The 19,043-nt window shown below is 40.4% G+C and overlaps 1 pseudogene; it reads left to right on the plus strand.

Moving 5' to 3' along the window:
- Positions 1-16,406: 16,406 nt before the first annotated feature.
- Positions 16,407-17,855, plus strand: LOC101956075 (growth arrest-specific protein 7 pseudogene; annotated as a pseudogene).
- The last annotated feature ends 1,188 nt before the right edge of the window (positions 17,856-19,043 follow it).

The raw sequence follows: 19,043 nt of genomic DNA on the forward strand, positions 1-19,043 counted from the left end.
AATAGTCTTGATATTTCTTTGTTATCATACATTGGAGGAACCAATTTGGGTTATTTTTTAATAGACTCATTGGTATTTTCCCCAAGAATATGGGCCTTGCTTCCCCAAGTAGAAGGAGACTCCTTTGTGTTGGGGAGGCTACTTCTGCCTCTCTGAAAGTACAGCAACTAGACTGTGGTAGGTGTGGCAAAATGAATGAGAAGGAAAGTGTTTTATATTCATGCAAATATAAATGTGTTACAAGTGAGGGATTGTCCGGAGGGATCAGGCTTGAGGACTGAAGAAGGATGGGGTGGAGTTTAGCTACCTTTTGGAACGCTGACCTAAATTTATTAACAGGAAAATGTGCATAATATGTTGTTGAGTGAAATAAAAGATAACAGGATAGTGCACAGTGGGAAAATAAACACTCGCTGAGCTAAATGGTGTGATTTTTTGATTAATTGAATTTATTTTTCTTGTTTGCCCATTTTTATGTTGTATCGTCTTTATAAAATCCTTGTTTTGTTTATAAAACTAGGAAAAATTATGCATTTTCTTTTAAAACTCTGGACCTTCATTGAGAATTTGGATGCTAAAGAGACTTTTCAAAACTCTCACCTGTCTTCCATGGCTTAGGGGTACCTGGGGGAGAGAGGTAAGGGAACAGTCCCTTCAGCAGATGAGCTGCTCTTCAAACAGCCTTCCTGAAAGGAAGAGCCTACAAAATCCTCAAGAAACCAACACAGAAGTCTCAGGAACATTGGAAATAACCCATTGGCCCAACATGATGGGATTTTAAAGTAAATTATGGTACCTCTGGATAATTGGAATATTTGCAGTCATTAAAATCTATGGTTTATAAGAATATTTAGTAACATAGGAAAAATGCCCAAATTGTAACATTAAATTTTAAAAGTCATATGCAGTGTTATTCTCCTTGAGAATTATATATGCAATTTAATTTCCAAAAGGAAATAGACCCAAATATTAATAAACATTATCACTGGGTGATAAAAATACAAATAATTTTGACTTTTTTACTTCTTCCTCTATTTAAAAAAATCCCTACTATGACTTAGTTTTATAATTAGAACACAAAATGTTATTATTATAATTATTCTAAAATAAGTTGGCTTATGGAACTGGAGTTTGGTTCACAGCCCAGGCTCTGAGCCGATGGCTTGGGTAGAAACCCTGGCTCTGACAGGTCATCAAGCCTGCTCTGGGCCTCAATTTTCTTATCATAAAATGAAAATAATCAGGGCTGGGGTTGTGGCTTAGTGGTAGAGTGCTTGCCTAGCAGGTGTGAGGCACTGGGTTCAATTCTCAGCACCACATATAACTAACTAACTAAATAAATGTCCATCAACAATTTAAAAAATACTTTAAAAAATAATAGAATAAAATAATGATAGTACCTGGCTATAAGGGTAAATGAGTTAATTCATAGTAAATACTTGAAATAGTGCCTGGCATAGAGTAAATAATTCCAAAATCAATAATAATAATAACTGAAAGCACTAGTTTATTTACAAGCTCAGCTCTTTCAATCATGGATGTTTTCTGAATATAACCACAGCACTGAGGCTATAGTGAACTACACCTGCTTGTTTCTTAGTCCCAGAGGGGTAAAGATGCCCTCTCTGAATTTGTCCTCATGCATCTCACCTCTCAGGGTTGGATCTTAGGATCCAAATTTGGGTGAAGAGATTCATTGCCCAAGATCACCTGGCTAGTAAGAGGACAGATCTCATATTTGAATCATGTTTCTCTCTCCACACTTGAGCATTTAACTTACATCTTCTAACTCCTTCCACACGAAAGAAGAAAGCTGCAAGAAGTCCACATTATCAAAACCTCAGTAGTGGGCCAGGTGCAATGTCACACACCTGTAATCCTAGTCAGGAGGGTGAGGCAGGAGGTTAGCAAGTTCAAGGTCAGCCTTAGGAATTTAGCAAGATCTTCCCTCAAGGCGGGGTAGGGGTGGGGGCACTGCATGGGACAAAAGTGGAACATAGAGAACCCATTTGTTTCCCACTTCTTACCCCTAAATCTGATTGGTGTAACAAAAGCCAAGAACCAGCCGGCATTCTGGTGCACACCTGTAATCCCAGAAGCTTGGGAGGCTGAGGCAGGAGCACGGCGAGTTCAAAGCCAGCCTTAGCAATGGCGAGGCACTAAGCAACTCAGTGAGATCCTGTCTCTAAATAAAATACAAAATAGGGCTGGGGATGTGGCTCAGTGGTTCAATCTCCAGTACCAAAAAAAAAAAAAAAAAAAAGCCAAGATCCAATATGGCATCAGTGCAAAGACCAGCTGCTGACCCAAACAGCACAGAGCAAGCAGGAGGAAATACTTTCTTTATAAAACGAAGAGTGAGTTATAAATGAGACCCCACGAACACTATGAATTGGGCTGGAAATCTGAGTGTCCTTATCTTAGAGAAATCAGGCTTCTCAGTCGAGGCCACTGCAGTGCAGAGAACCCTTGGGTTTTGCTACCTCCTGCAGCACTTACAGTCTGTGCCTTCAATTCCTGCTCATCTGTCTCTCTGCCATTTGTATCCCTGCCTGCCTGATAATGACCTTTTTCACAGGTGATCCTCCTGTTTAAAGAGTAGGATGCTTTACTCTATAAAACCTGCCGCTATCCTCTGGGTACAGCTGGCCATTCCTACTTCTCTGAGGCTCAGCAGGTAACATCACTTCTCACAACGAATATTGTTGTTCTCTGTTCTGTCACACTCCAGTGAGCTCCTTGAGGTCAAAGATTGCAACCTTTTTAAGTTAATGGAAAAATAAATTGAGATGATATAAGTAAAGTGATAGATAAATAGTGCTTGGTTCCTGGTACATAATAGGCGCTCAATAAAATTTTTCCACTTGTTTTTTTCTCTCAGTAGACCTAGTACTCAGTATTCTTCAGAGTCCATGGTTACTTAACAGAATTTTATTGAATCAATGAATGAATGCATCCCACCTCCTGCCTTAAGAGTAGGCATTGTATCTTATATATTGACCTATGTTTCCTGAAATACCAATTTATTTGTATTTATATCCTCTGAAATATCTGTAATAACCTGACTGACTTTTCTCTGAGATGGATAGATTGAAATTTTACCTCTGGGGCAGCTTCAGGAAACACATATTCTACCATCTGGCCTTGAGTGAGATTTCCAGGCATCTTATAGACATAGGTATAGGTCTTTGAGAAAATTTTAGCTTGAGTTAACTTTCCAAGTAGAAAGTTGTTTTCCTTTTTTACTTTCTTTCTTTCTAAACAATCAATAGCCAACATGAACTCTAGAAGAGCCCTCGAAAACACTGGTGAAATCCAAATCTTACTGTTATGATCCTACATAAAGCCTGGAAAGTCTCATTTATGTCCATATGCCCAAAGCCAACCTATTAGCTAATGCATAGTAGATTAAAGTATTTCTTTGATAAATTAAGTTGCTTTTAAGGAAATAAAGAAAAGAAATTTATGAAATTCGCAGTATAATTTTGTGATGTCTGTGGTTTCAAAGTCACATAATACCAAGGAGAGATTTTTAAAAAATCACATATCTGGGGCTGGGGTTGGGGTTCAGTGGTAGAGCACTTGTTTAGCACATGTGAAGTTTGATCTTCAGCACCACATAAAAATAAATAGATAAAATAAAGATATTGTGTCTGTCTACAACTAAAAAAAATTTTTTTAAATCACATATCTGGATTGAATCACACAACTGAAAAAGTTTTTATCACGTTACATAGTATTATTTACACAGGATTAATTGAGCCCCTACTATATAATAGGTGTTTTAAATGCCACTGTGTCTAATCTTAACAACAAATCTTAAAATATGGTTTTAATGCTCATTTTATAGATGGAAAAAAACAAGCTTGGAGGAGTGAAATGACTTGTTCAAGGTCACAGACTAGCTAGTACTGGGTCCCCATTGACGTCTAAACTTCTCAAGGAGAACATCTCAGTCATCAAAACCACTATCTGACATATCATAGACACTAAATAAATATTTGTTGAGAAATGAACAAGAACTGAACAGGAACTGGCTGACTCCAAAGCCTTTTCTCTTTCTGTGATGTCACCGGCTACTCTGTAAGATAGTCTTTTGAAGTTTCAGAGAAAGTAGTACCCCTCTTTCCTCCCATGAGGAACTGAGGCCCAGAGAGATAAAGTTAATGTGTCCATAGCTAAGAGAGGGGCGAGGCCAAGACTAGAATTCCATGTTCTCAGTATCTAGTATTAAATTCTGACAAGCTGTGACCCATTTCCTTTCCCAAGGAAAACCAGGGGACTGGAGATAAACAGTTAAGAAAGAGTTACATCTAAGACTTCCCACCTGGAGACCAAGGGCAGCCAACTTAATGCTAAAGGAAAGTTATGTCCCCCAGGGGAAGGCTAGAAAATTTAGTGTCACTTTTTTTCCTCCATAACACTAGAATCCAATACTGAAATCTGGCTAGTCTTGAGGTAAAATCTAAGTCGCTGCAACCTGATGAAAGCTACTTCCAGATTACTGGAAAGGTCATGGGAAATGAACTTTTAAGAAAGAGATTTATGTTCAAGTAAACATCATAAATGTACAGACATCTGACATATTTTTTTTGCCAAATCAACTTGTTTCTTTCTCTTTTTTCATTTTATGTTTAATATACAAGAGAATGGAACTGTATATCTTATTAATATAAGTTAGTAGCTGTGGCAACTCAGGTATCTATTAAGCATCCAACTGGATATGTCCCTAATCCAGGTATACTACAAAATAAGTAGGTGTATTCCTTTAAAATTACTTTACTAAATTTCACACAGCATTAAAGAGACTATATAAAAAAAGTATCTCAAGCCTACAGATAGCCAAACAGATCTACTATCTGAAATAATGGAAAACGAGGTATTTATAGCTACACAGGCCAAGGTTCTAGACCTTATCAACATCATTTGTTGATTCCAACTCTATTCTTTCTATTTCTTTTTCCATTTTAAAAAAATCTCTGAGTATTTTGCTAATCTTTATAAAGCATCAAAATCGGAGTGAAGATAAACCAGAATCTGTTCTGGTTACATCTACCCAGGAATCCCCAATCCAGAAATAGCTCGTAGAAAAGCCAAACAAACCACTCCTGGTCAGGAAAGAAGTCATTGACCTCATCCGTAACTCATGTGCTGACAAAGTCCCAACAAAGAAGATTATACGTGGCCATGGTAGCCACACGGATATGCTGTTTTTGGCTGACACATCTGTCTGTCTCTTCCTGAATTCTCACACTGTGTCTGGTGTGTGACCTGGCAAAACTCACTCTGAGGACATCAGAGTACTGGAGCCATGTTTTCCTTGGCTATTGTTACTCTCGTCATTTCCACACTTAATAACTCCACATTTCACAGTGGAACACTTGGCAAGGTAAGAAAGAAATCAAGCTTGAATGCCAGGGACAGGGCTCCTGTCATTAAAAGGGATCTGAGATGGTTGCTTGTCCTTCTTTCTTCTCCTCAATGCACTTTTGCTTTTGTCTAATTTTTCCATCTTATACATCTTGCATTGTTTTCTAAATATAGATATTCTCCAACCTCAGTGGAAAGACCATCTTTTGAAAGCAGGGTGATAGCAAGTAATGTGCCCAGTAGGCAAATCGCAAAACAAATAGAGGGTACACTCAGCACTTTTTCTTCTGCTGCACAAAAGAACCCAAATAAGGCTCCTGGAAACATGGGTTGAGTAATCAAGTCCTTTTCCTGGATATACAACAGCACAGCTTTGGGAGATAACTAATTCAGCTCATGTAATTGTACACCCATCTAGAAGAGGAAAAGGAAGTACAAAAAGAGAGAAAAGGAGAGTGAGCCAAACTTTTAACCACTTGCCCTCCTTCTGCATCTGCCATGACTTGCAAGTAGAATATCATCTCCCAGCTGGCCCCTTGTCCTGAATTCTGAGACCCCAAGACACTCATTGCCCTTGGAATTAAAGAATTACAAATGGAATTTTTGCACCTGCAAATTAAAAAAAAAAGTGAGAGAACTTGGAAGAGATCCCTTGAAACATTTCTATCACCCTTGTCAGGCTGTGTTTACTGTCCCCGGTGAATGCTAACCAGACATATGAGTGAGGACTCTCGAGAGCCATTTAGCTTTCTCACTGAAATGAATTTTGGTTTGTACAGATTAACCACAAAGACATGCAGTGGCTGCAGGTGTGCCAAAGCCAGCATTAGGAGAAAACCCAGTAAATTTTGCAGAGATGGTTAATGACTCCTGCAAAATTAATTTAAATTGAAATAGGATAAGAACATATGGAAATAATCAATCATTCTCCATTTTGAGTGAATATTATTTTAGCATGCATAGATTTCTGATATAATTTTCTTCCTTTCTCTTAAGGGTTGGGATGTACTCATATACTAAGTCTTTTTGCAACAGAGAAGATCTACCCCACCTCAGGAAAAAGGTGAAATGTGTTTCATAAATCTTTTTCCTTGTCTAATGCTGAAACATATATCTGGGGCTCCACAGACACTGATAAAAGCTCTTCCAGAAAACACAACTCTACTCTTGGGATAATTATGCTTTCCTAGTGTCTGGACACTGACTCTGGCTTCCATTTAGAATCAGATCTGGGTCTACTTACTATGCATGTCCACATCAACGGGATAGTTTATAGAATTTAAATGTGCAATGAGAAGCAAGCACAGAGACAATGGCAATAGAATGGAATTACAAAAGAAAAATATTTTTGAAGTATTTGGAAAGAAATGGCTGCATTAATGAAAATCCCACAACCACATGTTCACACTCTTGTACTACCATTCAGTGTGCAAAGCCATCCCCAAAGTTTAGCTCCAGTTTCTTTCCAGGGGAACAAAAATAGGCAGGCACAACCATTTTAAGAAATGGGTTTCCTGGGCATGAGTTCCACTAATGTGCTTTCTTCTTCTCTAGGACAGTCTTCTAGTCATTTTTATAGTATATTTGCCTAAGTTATTCATATCTGGTTCCAGAAAATATTTAAGATAACATTAGTGATGTAAATTTTCTTTTATATCAACCACAGAGATTTACTAAGCCTCTAGCATTTATTCATGCTGTATTTGACAAATAGAGATTAAGATTTTGCTACTTGAGAGGCTGAGGAAAGAGGATCACAAGTTCAAGGCCAACCTTGGCAACTTAGAGAGATCCCGTCTCAAAATAAAATTTAAAAAGGGCTATGGATGTAGCTCAGTGGTAAAGAACTTGCCTAGCATGTAGGAGGCCCTGCGTTCAATCCCCAGTAAAAGAAAGAAAGAAAGGAAGGAAGGAAGGAAGGAAGGAAGGAAGGAAGGAAGGAAGGAAGGAAGGAAGAAAGAAAGAAAGAAAGAAAGAAAGAAAGAAAGAAAGAAAGAAAGAAAGAAAGAAAGAAAGAAAGAAAGAAAGAAAGAAAGAAAGAAGGAAAATTTTGTTCTGTGGTAGATATTGATAAAAAGAGGAACAAAGATGATGATCCTCTGTATCTTCTTTTTCTTTTTTCTCAATTCTGGGGATTGAACCCATGTGCACTCTGCCATCAGCCTACATCCCCAGTCATCTTTATTTTTGAGTCAGGATCTTGCTAAATTGCCAAGGCTGCCCTCAACGTGTCATCTTCTCAGTCTCCTGAGCAGCTGAGATTACAGGCCTGTGCCACTGTTCCCAGCAAGTCCCTGTATTCTTTCTTTTTTTGGTCAGGGGAGATACTGGGGATTGAATCCAGAAATATTTTACCACTGAGTTACATCCCCAGCCCTTTTCATTTTTAAAAAATTAAGATAGGATCTCACTAAGTTGCTTAGGGCCTCACCAAATTGCTGAGGCTGGCCTTGAACTTGTGGTTCTCTTGCTTCAGCCTCTGAGCATCTGGGATTTCAGGCATAAGCCACCACACCAGGACAATTCCCTATATTTTTGAGGACCAAAGTGAAAGGAAAGTGACCACAACACCCTGAACGACCAAGAGATCTTTATTGCAGCAGTGCAAAAGAGGAGAAAGAAAGAGAGAGCAAGAGAGAATGAAAGCAAGAGAAGGAGACAAAGAGAGCAAGAGCAAGAGCAAGAGAGGGAGACAGAGAGAGCAAGAGAGAGGGGCCTGGCAGGAGGAGGTTTTTATAGCCAAAATCTAATGGGGTCTTTGGGTCTGCAAGCTGCCTTGTTGGCGTACAGTGATTGGATCATATGGTAGTTGCTATGGGTGTTATCTTCTGCCTTCGGGCAGATAGGGCAGGGGTCAGATGTGGGTTTCCATTGAACAAGTAGGGTAGGGGTTGAGTGTTCAGTCTTGAGTGGGGTTGAGTGTACAGACTTGACACAAACAGATGATAAAGGACCAGACAGAGCGGGGTTTGGGTGCGTGGGTTATCCTGCAGCTAATGTTTGTTCAGCCTGCCCTGCAGACAACTTAGTTCAGCCTGTTCTGCACCTAACACAAAGTATGGATGAAATTGCCACATTCGTGCAAAAATTATCTACTGACTTTTTCCCTCATTTTCACTTTGAATTTTTTTTCACATATATTTATTGGACCATTATTATGTGCCAGGCATTATGCTAAGATTGGGGATCTAAATTTTGATCTAAAAATTAAAAAAACAAAAACAACATTCCACAATCCTGAGGACAGTAGGAAAGAAGTCAGAAGATATCTATTTGAAGTATTTGTATTTGTTCCCATGGAGGTAGAGCAGAGATCCAAAGGGGGAAAAATCGTTTCTATGTGGCTTGGGAAGACATCCTAAATTTTGTGGAGAGCAGGAAATACAAAGTGGTTAAGAGCTAATGATGGTCTACTCCAACTTTCCTTAGGCTAATGTTTCAACTAATCCCTGTTCCCTGAGCATTCATCATCTGCAGAGCAGGGGGCTGGTGGGGAGGATTAATTCCAGATTCCAGTGGTCAGGGTTAATTCTACAAAATTCACAAAAGAGCTCATCCAGAATTGCCTGTATAAATAATGAAAAGAAACATGAGATTTTCAGAAAAGTAAGTCTTCTAGAGAAAAGGAAAGCTGTGGAGAGTAAGGTAAAAGACAAAATCAGATAGAAACGGGCCAGGAGGATAACATTCTTCTTTTGGTCTTGCTGACTATCCTGAGGTGTCATCTGCTTTGCTAAACTCCAGCACACTGTAGGCATCTTCTGGTCATTTGTATCTCTAAACCTCAGGCTGCCCAGACCAGAGTAGGCCTTCAATAAGTGTTGTTTAAATAGAATTTTTAAAAAGTGAATCAAGTGAAAGAGAGAACAGAATAGAAATAAGTTAAACATAGTTCTATACATAAGTACACACACACACACACACACAGGTATACATATTATGTCTGAGCCACCACACCTGGACAATATACACGTGGTGTGTGTGTGTGTGTGTGTGTGTGTGTGTATGTGTATGCATAGCTATATCCCATAGATTTTAGAACATCATGTCTTCATCCCTTTCACTTGTCTCAAAGTATTTTCTGATTTCTCTTTTGATTTCTTTTCTTTGACTCATTGATTAGTTAGGAGCATGTTGTTTAACTTCCACATATTTGTGTTTCTCAGATTTTCAGTAGGGAAAAGATAATGTTCAATTGCCTCGATTTGGGAGGTTTGGGATGAATGCTGATTGGAGAGGACAAGAAGGCACAGAGGATAGTAAGCACAGATTTCCTGGTGACCTTTTCTCAAAATGAACTTGTCCCTCTTAGCCTGCCTTCCAGCTCTCCATCTAGAGAACACAGATATGCTCAGCAAGTACAGATATGCTTCCCAATTATGGATGGTTTCAGACATGGAAAAAGTGTGACACACTGAAGAAGCAGGATTCCAGACAGGTGATAGAGCATCCTGGATAGGAGGTTTGGTTCAAATTATCTTTTTTTTTTTTTTTTTTTTTTTTTGGCTAAATGCTCTTTGGTGCTTAATTTCTCTAAGTCTCAATTTCCTTGCTTATAAAATGGGGCTAACATCAGTACCTACTTCATAAATTTATTGTAAGAACAACAATAATTCATACAAAACAGCACCTTGGGAAGCTTTTAGTAAATATTAGCCAGTATTGTTAGCACTTTGGGGCCTGCAGTCTGAAGCTTTTAACATAATGCTTCAGGGCTGGTGATGCTGCTCAGTGATAGAGTACCTGCCTGGCATGCGTGAGGCCCTAGATTCAATGCCCAGCACTGAAAAAAACAAAAAACAAAAAAATGCTTGGTCCTGATCACTGGTTTTGAATGATGCCTCACCTCTATAATAGCAATGTGAACTTGACCATGTCTATTGTGAACTTGACCATGTCTATTGTGAACTTGACCATGTCTCTTAACCTCTTGGTGTTCCATTTCTCAAAGGGGAGTCAGAGAGACTCACAGGTTATTGAAAGTAGATGAATTCATACAGGTAAAACTCTTACAAGAGTCCCCCACTCATGCCAAGTAGGAACTCAGGTCCTATACCAATAAAATTTAGATTCTTTTTAGCTTTAGAAAAAGACAAAAACCGGTGAAGAGACCACTGAGCAAAACAGTTACAACTTGATCAATACATCAACATAGAAACTACAGATTGATGCTATGAAGGCAATAAAAAAGCTGGGGAGAGAATGGGGAGATAGGCTAATGAAGATATTAGGTGGTCAGGAGAGCCTTTTCTGAGGAGGAAACCTTTGAGCTGAAAGCCAGAGGAGAAAAAGATGAAAGGGATAAAAAGGGGAAGATCTTAATCCCAACCTTGCCAAGAATCAAAGGAAAAACCTTCACAGCATAAGGACAGAAAATGGCCAGAAGTGCATTTCAAATTGAATTCCTAACCATATTGGCAATTGTAGACTTCCTTCACATGAATGTATCATATTTACATAGAAATGACAAAAACCAACATGACCTGATGAGACAGGAGACCCAAGCACATGCCAAATACTAATGCCCAAACCTTGCTTAGCATTTAATTGAGCTGGCATGGGTGCTACAGTAGTATGCAATTTTATATAAGTGGACACTTTTAGACCTGAATTTTTCTAAAAGATTAATCAGACCTAAACCTTCCTAATTCATTTCATATTTAAGATATCCAAATAAAAATGAGAAGAGGCAGGAGGAACTCTTATTTTTAGGCTTGCACAAAGCCAAATTTACCTGGCAGCACAAGTTGATGCGTGACTTGTTTCCATGTGTTAAACATTTTGATATATAACACATGTGGGTGTGCATGTTGTGTTTTAGTAGAGTGTTTTAAATAGTTAGAAATATACATATTTAAAACACAGGAAGAAATGTCTACAGAAGGCCTAACGTAATATGTCTCAGCATAGGTTAAAGAGCACTGTTGCAGAAAGGTCCCAGGTGAGAAAAAACTGAACTTACCTCTATTCTCCGTCCTTTTCCTAATGGGCTCATTTCATTCATTCATTCAACAAATGTTATGAACCCTGTGAGCCTTATTCTTTGTCTCCTGTGTTCCTGTTCTCTATTCTCTACTCTGTTTGGCACTACTTAATGCCCTGGGAAATAGGAGCTGACCCCTAAGGGCTGCATCATTCAGGATTCTGGCTTTCAGTTCCCAAAAGCCAGTTGGGAGCAAGGCAGATCAAGGGTGGGTTCTCTCCCTGCTTTGATTTCATGGTTTGGCAGGTAGTGTCCTGAAGGATGATTCTCTTCTAATGCACCTCCTGTGTTCACCAGCTCTAAAAATACTCACTATTTTATTTTATTATTTAGTTTTTTATTAGTTTATTATTCTATTTTATTTTTAAAATTTTTATTATTTAGTATCAGGGATTGAACCCCAGGGCACTTAACCACTGAACCACATCTCCAGCCCCCTTTTTTTATTTTAAATTTTGAGAGAGGGTCCCATTAAGTTGCTGAGACTGGCTTAAACTTACAATCCTCCTATCTCAGCCTTCCCAGCCACTGGGATTACATGTGTGCATCACCACAACTGGCTATGCTTACCAACTCTAATAACATCATTTCCTCCCCTTCTCTGTAGGCTTGTGTTAACTACTCATCCTTCTACTAGGTTCTTGGTAGCTCTGAAATCTTTGTAGATTTCCTTAACTTTGTCTACACTTCTCTGTAAATTTTCCTTTTATTCATTACACTTCAAATCCAAATCTTTTCCCACTAAGACCCTAACCCAAATAAGCTTCTGTGTTCTACATTTGTGCTGCTCAATAAAAATATAGCAGATCCACAGGTATAATTTGAAGCTTTTTAGTAGTAATGTAAAAATACAAAGAAACACATTCAGTGAATATTTTGGGGGGGGATACTGGAGATTGAACCCAGGAACAGTTTACCACAGAGCTACATCCCCAGTACTTTTTGCATGGCTTATTAATATTTTTTATTCAACTCTACACATCTAAAATATTATCATTTTAATGGTAGTCATTATAAAAATTTTGAGTTATTTTACATTATTCATACTAGGTCATCAAAATTGGATGTGTATTTTATATTTTCAACACATCTATTTGCAACACATTATATTTGCAACACATCTAATGTGACTTCAAAGAAGTCACATTACAAGTACTCAGTAGCCACACATAGCTAGTGGTTACCATATTGAACAGTGCAGTTCTAGATACTGTGTTAGGGATGGAGGTACAGAGATGAAAACCGATATCCATACCAGCAAGAAAAGTGGACAAGCAAGTGATACAGCAGATGTACAATTAGTACCATGCACAAAATGCTATGGAAATCGAGCTTTCCTTCAATGGGTTTTAGAGAGAGGAAGTAACAGGAAACACTTGAGTGGATCCTGAAAATTGAAGAATCTTTCTAGAAAACAAAGCCATGCAAGCAGTAAGACTCTTCACCTTTCCACTTGCCCTAGCTATATCAGCTCTTTGAGCATACACCTGAGATGGACATCCTGCTCACCAAGGACTTCTCTAGTCATTCTGCTCTAGGCCTAGGTTTGGGTAGACCTCTACAGTCTTAGCACAACCTTTTGGAGTAGAAGTTTCCAAAGAAGTCTCAATTAGGAAATAAAGGGGAGGATGGTGGTGAAATGTGTGCATGGAGAGAATGCCTAGAACCAGAAACTATAAAATGAATCTAGGTTGAAAGAACCTAAGGTAACATAACTCTGACCACTGGTTGGCTCAGTTGGCTTAGGTTCCTAGGCACAAAGCCTGGTCTTATTTTTCTCATCTCATCTGTTTTCTTTGCTATTCAATAAGCATTGTTACTGGTAAGGTATTAAAGCCCACTCTTCCTATCATTTGGTGACACTTTCTTTTCTAAATATTTTTTAGTTGTCAATGAACTTTTTTATTTATTTATATGTAGTGCTGAGAATCAAACCCAGTGCCTCACACATGCTAGGCAAGCCCCTCTCCACTGAGCCACAACCCCAGCCCTGGTGACACTTTCCTGTTTTGTTTTGTTATCTTTTGCCCTTATATGAGCCTGATTTTTCTAATGATTCTGAGGACTTAAAGACCAATATCAACATCCCTGTGGTATGTCTCTCTCATATGAAAATCCTACTACTCTTCATCAAATGTCTCTCTTTTCCCATTCAAAAATTGGACACCCCGTAATCTACCTCAAGAAGTTCAGACAGTTCTGCTGGTTCTCTCTGCTTTGAAGAGAGGATATGACTTAAGAAACCCCAAGACAAGGGATGGTCAATCTCCTCTCTCAACTTACCTAATCAACAAACTTCATTAAATATTTTTGGAAGACTCACCTGAGTGTTCTGAATCTCCCAAACTTCCATTTTCTAACATAAAAGTACTTCACACATAACATAATAACAAAATGGAGTGGCCCAGCTCTTGACCTGAGGGCTGCATGTGAGGTTGCTCTGATCCTCTTTGGGAAATAATCAAGTTCCCTGCAAATCTCTCTGGGTGACTCCATAGGACTTATTAGCTGGTGAGGATTTTTAAGGATTCACAAGCAGTAATGGGAGAGGAAAGGAGGATAACTATTCTTAGATGCTAGAAAAGAAGTATGCACTTAATACAGACAAACATTCTGGCGCCTTTCTGTATGACCAGAATTCTGATATCCAGGAGGCTGGAGAACTGTGGCTAACTGTTTACATCCTTTGTCTGCAGCAGTCAGATGCTATACACTGTAGCCTTATTTTTCTTGTCTCCTTCTTAAATCAACCATAAATCATTTTCAATGCCGAGCTTTCCACAAAAATTCCCTGTGGTTTCTTTTCGTCTCTCACTCCAGCTATCACGTTGCGATTCCCATTGGCAATCATGTCAGCATCTGTTCTCCATACCAGCACTATTTGCAAATACTTTGAGACCAAGTCCTTGATTAGTACTCAAAAGTTCAACTTCTGTTTTCTTAGAGCCAAAACGCATACTGTATTATCCAGTTTAAATAGTTTCTCGTCTGGGCGGCGGGCTTCATCCGCTCTTCCCATTACTCATATGATTATTATTTTTGTTGTTGTTGCTTTTAATCCTTTGCTTTCAATTCACTCACTGGATAGATGATTAACTTGGGTCTTGAACATTGCTAACTTTTGCCATTCTGAGCTATGTGTCATTCTCTCCCTAAGGATCTTTTCCATCCTAGATACTGTGGACTCTGAGAGGTTCTTTTACTCTCAGAGGCAATTTATTGTGCCACCTTTTCCTTTTTTTTTTTCCATGTAGTCTAAGTTACATTTGTAGAAAAACAATCAGTTACTCTTAAAGCAAAATTCCTATGGGTTACAGTTTCTTTCATCTCTCTAGCTTGAAACAGGATTTTTTTTTTTTTTGGTAGTGTGTGTGTGTGTGTGGGGGGGGGTGTGTTTTGATGTTGGTTTAGGGTTTTTTTTTTTTTTTTTTGGTACCAGGCATTGAACCCAGTGGTGCTTAACCACTGAGCAACATTCTCAGCCCTTTTTAAATATTTTATTTAGAGACAGGGTCTTGCTGAGTTGCTTAGGGACTCATTAAGTTGCTGAGGCTGGCTTTGAGCTAGTGATCCTCCTGCCTCAGCCTCCTGAGCCACTGGGATTATAGGTGTGTGCTACCCTGACTGGTTGGTTTGGGTTTTGTAAGTGTGTGCATGTATGCAATTTGATTTTGCCTTGGTTTTATTTATGTTTCTAGATGACTTGGTTGAACAGGTCTTCAATGGAGATGGGCATGCCATTCAGAGCACTGTCAGGCAGTAATAGTTTTAAGAGTTGCCCTTTTTTGCATAGACACTCTGTTTCTGGGTTTGTGAGAAAATACATACCCAATATGTTTGTGAGTATATGCCTGGACACACACATGCAGAAATAATACACCTAGAGAAAGATTTTACTAAGCACAGCAGCCCAGAAAAGTCACATGTATATTGTATGAAGAGCTCTCTTAAAAGTCAATCAAAAGTATTTATGCATTTATATAAGTAGTAAAGGAAATAATAATTCGTAATGAAAATCATTAATATCCTAATGCTACTATGAGTACTAACATTTTTAAATTGTTCTCCATCATTCAGGTAGTATTCTACAGGCATTTTGTTGAAAAATCCATTTAATCCTTACAACACCTCTATGAAATAGGAACTACTATCATCCTGTTGTTTACAGATGAGAACAATGAACTGCAGAGAGGTTAAGTGACTCATCCACAGCCAGATTAATGAAAAACTACATAGCCAGACAAGGCACATGAGATAAAATGCACTCTCAAATGGAAAAAATGTTAAAGATTTCCAGGAATCAAAGAAATGTAAATGAAGACATTAAGTATCATTTCATACCACATCTTTGGGGAGGTTTAGTTACACTGTTACTCTCACATATGGTAGCAACAATGTCAATCAGTGTAATCCTTCAGGAAAGCCATTTGTTAGTACTTACAAATAATGGTAAAGAGGGACTGGGGTTGTAGCTCAGCGGTAGAGCACCTGTTTAGCATATGTGAGGTGCTGAGTTTGATTCTCAGCACTACATGTAAATAAATAAAATAAAAGGTCCATCAACAACTAAAAAAATATTTAAAAAAAATAATGGCAAAGAACCTCTTTCAACTCAGTCATCACACTCTTAGAAAGTTATTTAAAGTTACTCAGTAGAAAGTTATTAAAAAAAAAAAAAAAGAGCTCCCAGTGGCTCAGGAGGCTGAAGTAGGAGGATCCCAAGTTCAAGACCAGCCTCAGCAATTTAGTGAGGTCTTAAGCAACTTAGGGAGACCCTGTCTCAAAATATAAATTTTAAAAAGTGCTGGGGACAAAGAAAATGAAAAAACAAGGGAATAAAGTGCTCCAAACAAACCAAGCTACTCCCATAAGAGAATCCATCGAAGAAATGTCAGAGAAGGAGTTCTGGATGTATTTAGTAAAAATGTTCTACGACTTAAAGAATTATATAAGAGAGCAGGCACAGGAGTTTTGCAGTAAAATAACAGAATCTCTTCAGGAGATGAAAGATCACTTCTGTAAAGATATATTAGAGGTCCTGAGAAGAAACAAAGAAGAAATCATTGAAGGGAAGGAATCACTAAACCAACTTCAAAGTTCAATGGAAAGTATCACCCACAGACAAGACCATTTGGAAGATAGAACCTCAGGCAATGAAGACAAAATATTTAATCTTGAAAATAAAGTTGACCCCACAGAGAAGATGATAAATTGCATGACATTCCCTCACCCAGACACCATGCCTGAACAGCAACTGCTAAAGCCAACCGAGTGGAGCTACTGTGACTACTTCTGGGCTGATAAGAAGGATCCCCAAGGCAATGGCACGGTGGTGGGTTCGAGCTGCTGCTCCAAAAGCAACTGAAGGGCAAACAAATGCAGAAAGAAATGCCTGAATTCGTCCGAGAGAGGATAAAGATTGAAGAGGAATATGCAAAGAACCTGGCTAAGCTCTCTCAGAACTCCTTGGCTGCACAGGAGGAAGGCTCCTTGGGAGAAGCCTGGGCCCAGGTGAAGAAGAGTCTGGCAGATGAAGCAGAGGTTCATCTCAAGTTTTCCACCAAGCTTCACAGCGAGGTAGAGAAGCCCCTAATGAACTTTTGTGAGAACTTCAAGAAAGACATGAAAAAGTGTGACCACCATATCACTGACCTCCACAAGCAGCTCGCCAGCCACTGCGCGTCAGTGGAGAAGGCCCGGAAAGCCCTCACAGAGCAGCAGAGAGACCTGGAGATGAAGACCCAGCAGCTGGAGATCAAGGTGAGCAACAAGACAGAGGAGGACATCAAGAAGGCACGGAGAAAGTCCACACAGGCTGGCGATGACCTCAAGCGCTGTGTGGACCTCTACAACCAGGCCCAGTCCAAGTGGTTTGAAGAGATGGTGACCACCAGTTTGGAGCTGGAGCGGCTGGAGGTGTAGAGGGTGGAGATGATCCGGCAACATCTGTGTCAGTGCACACAGCTGCAGCATGAGACAGACATGTTCAACCAAAGCACAGTGGAGCCTGTGGACCAACTGCTTCGAAAAGTGGACCCGGCCAAAGACAGAGAGCTGTGGGTCAGAGAGCACAAAACGGGCAACATTCGCCCCGTGGACATGGAGATCTAGACACGCCTGTGCGGCCCCGGGGGTCCTGCCCAGGAGAGGGGCTGGGGGTCCCGTGGAGAGGGGGTGGTGGCTCCCGCTGGGTGAAGCTGCCCTCCCACCCACTCTCCTGTCCACTGAGGAGAGAGGAGAGAGCTGGCAATTCCAGAAGGGTGATCTGGATGGCTCAGCTGGGGAATCCCAAACATTCCCAGGCCAAGAAGACAGACCTGCAACCCCTCCCTTGTCTCCAAGACTGAAGCCCCCACCAAACCCCGTGCCGTGCTTGTTGCTCTGAGAACAAACTGAGGCTGGAACTTTGTGGTCCCTGCTGAGTTCCATAGGGGTGGCCATCACATACTTGTGCCCTTGGATGCCCCAAAGCCCATCCTTCACCTGGTCCCTTTATCTCCCAGGGCTTTGGAAGATCAGGGAAGGGCTGTCTCTGCCTCCAAGCCAATGTCAGGATCAGAGTCATGGATAACAGGCGCCGTCAGCTCAGCATGCAACTAGAATCCTTTACGGCCCTCTCTCTATTTTTCTCATTGCGTTCTGGGAGCCCAAATCTGGCTTTTCTTGGCCACTTTTCATTCCCGTGGGTCTTGGGAAAGCCTGTTTTCTGTCTTCCCTGACCAACCCTGCCCAGAGAGGTCAGATGGAACTACCTCATTCGGCAAATTAGCCCCAAGTCGGAGCATTGAATCACGGTTCCTATCAGACCAGGCATCATCTCTGAAGTCTCTGGAAATCCTGCTCCCTCCATTCCTCAGCTGCTTTCTCAAGGCCGTCCCCACCCCCACCCTGCAACCCCTGCCCAAAGTTCTCCGCCAGGGAGACCTCCTTCAGCTGTGTGCATGTCCAAAAGCTTTGAGAGATGGAGATGAGCCAGAAACCATATGGGGTCTGTCTCCCATGGTGTCCTGTCCAACACTGGGCTACCGTGACCCCCGCTTTCCCACGCTGCCCACCAAGGGCTTAATAGGGCTAGGGCAGTCCCACATGGGAGACAGGTTAGGGCAAGTCTTTGTCAGACTCCATCTGCTTATGCAAGATAGGGTTTGGACTGCTGTATGAGCATTGCAGACTCTCTCTCTCCTTGCTATCCAGGTGTGTCCTGCCACCTGGACCTCCAGCTCCTCCGAACTTTCCAGAGCCCTGCACCAAGCTTTCCCTCTGTCCATCTTCCCTGGAGGAGCCTGAGCCAAGTGTGACTCAGGAAGCTTTTCAGCACTACCCCTGGGTTCAGCCCACCACTTTCTTTCTCGACTACAGCAAACACCATCTCCACCATCTTAGCCGAGAGAATCAGCCTGAGGGGGCTGGGAGAAAATATTGACCCAGTGAGCAAGGAACAGCTTCTAGCCAGAAACCCCTGTCCTGAGAGCCTACCTTTCTTCATCTTTCCCATGGATGGCTTTCGGCTTGACCCTTCCGTCTCCCATGGGGGCAGAATTCTACGAGCCCAATTCACGGATCTTTCCCTCCATTTTACATTGCTAATAATGGATGTTAATCTTGAATCCTTCAGCATCTCTTCCATTGAATTAGAATGGCTTTCTCATAGTTTATTTTAGAAAGATGTTCAATATACTAAAGCAAACCA

Source organism: Ictidomys tridecemlineatus, chromosome 7, assembly GCF_052094955.1.
Source record: "Ictidomys tridecemlineatus isolate mIctTri1 chromosome 7, mIctTri1.hap1, whole genome shotgun sequence".
NCBI lineage: Eukaryota > Metazoa > Chordata > Mammalia > Rodentia > Sciuridae > Ictidomys > Ictidomys tridecemlineatus.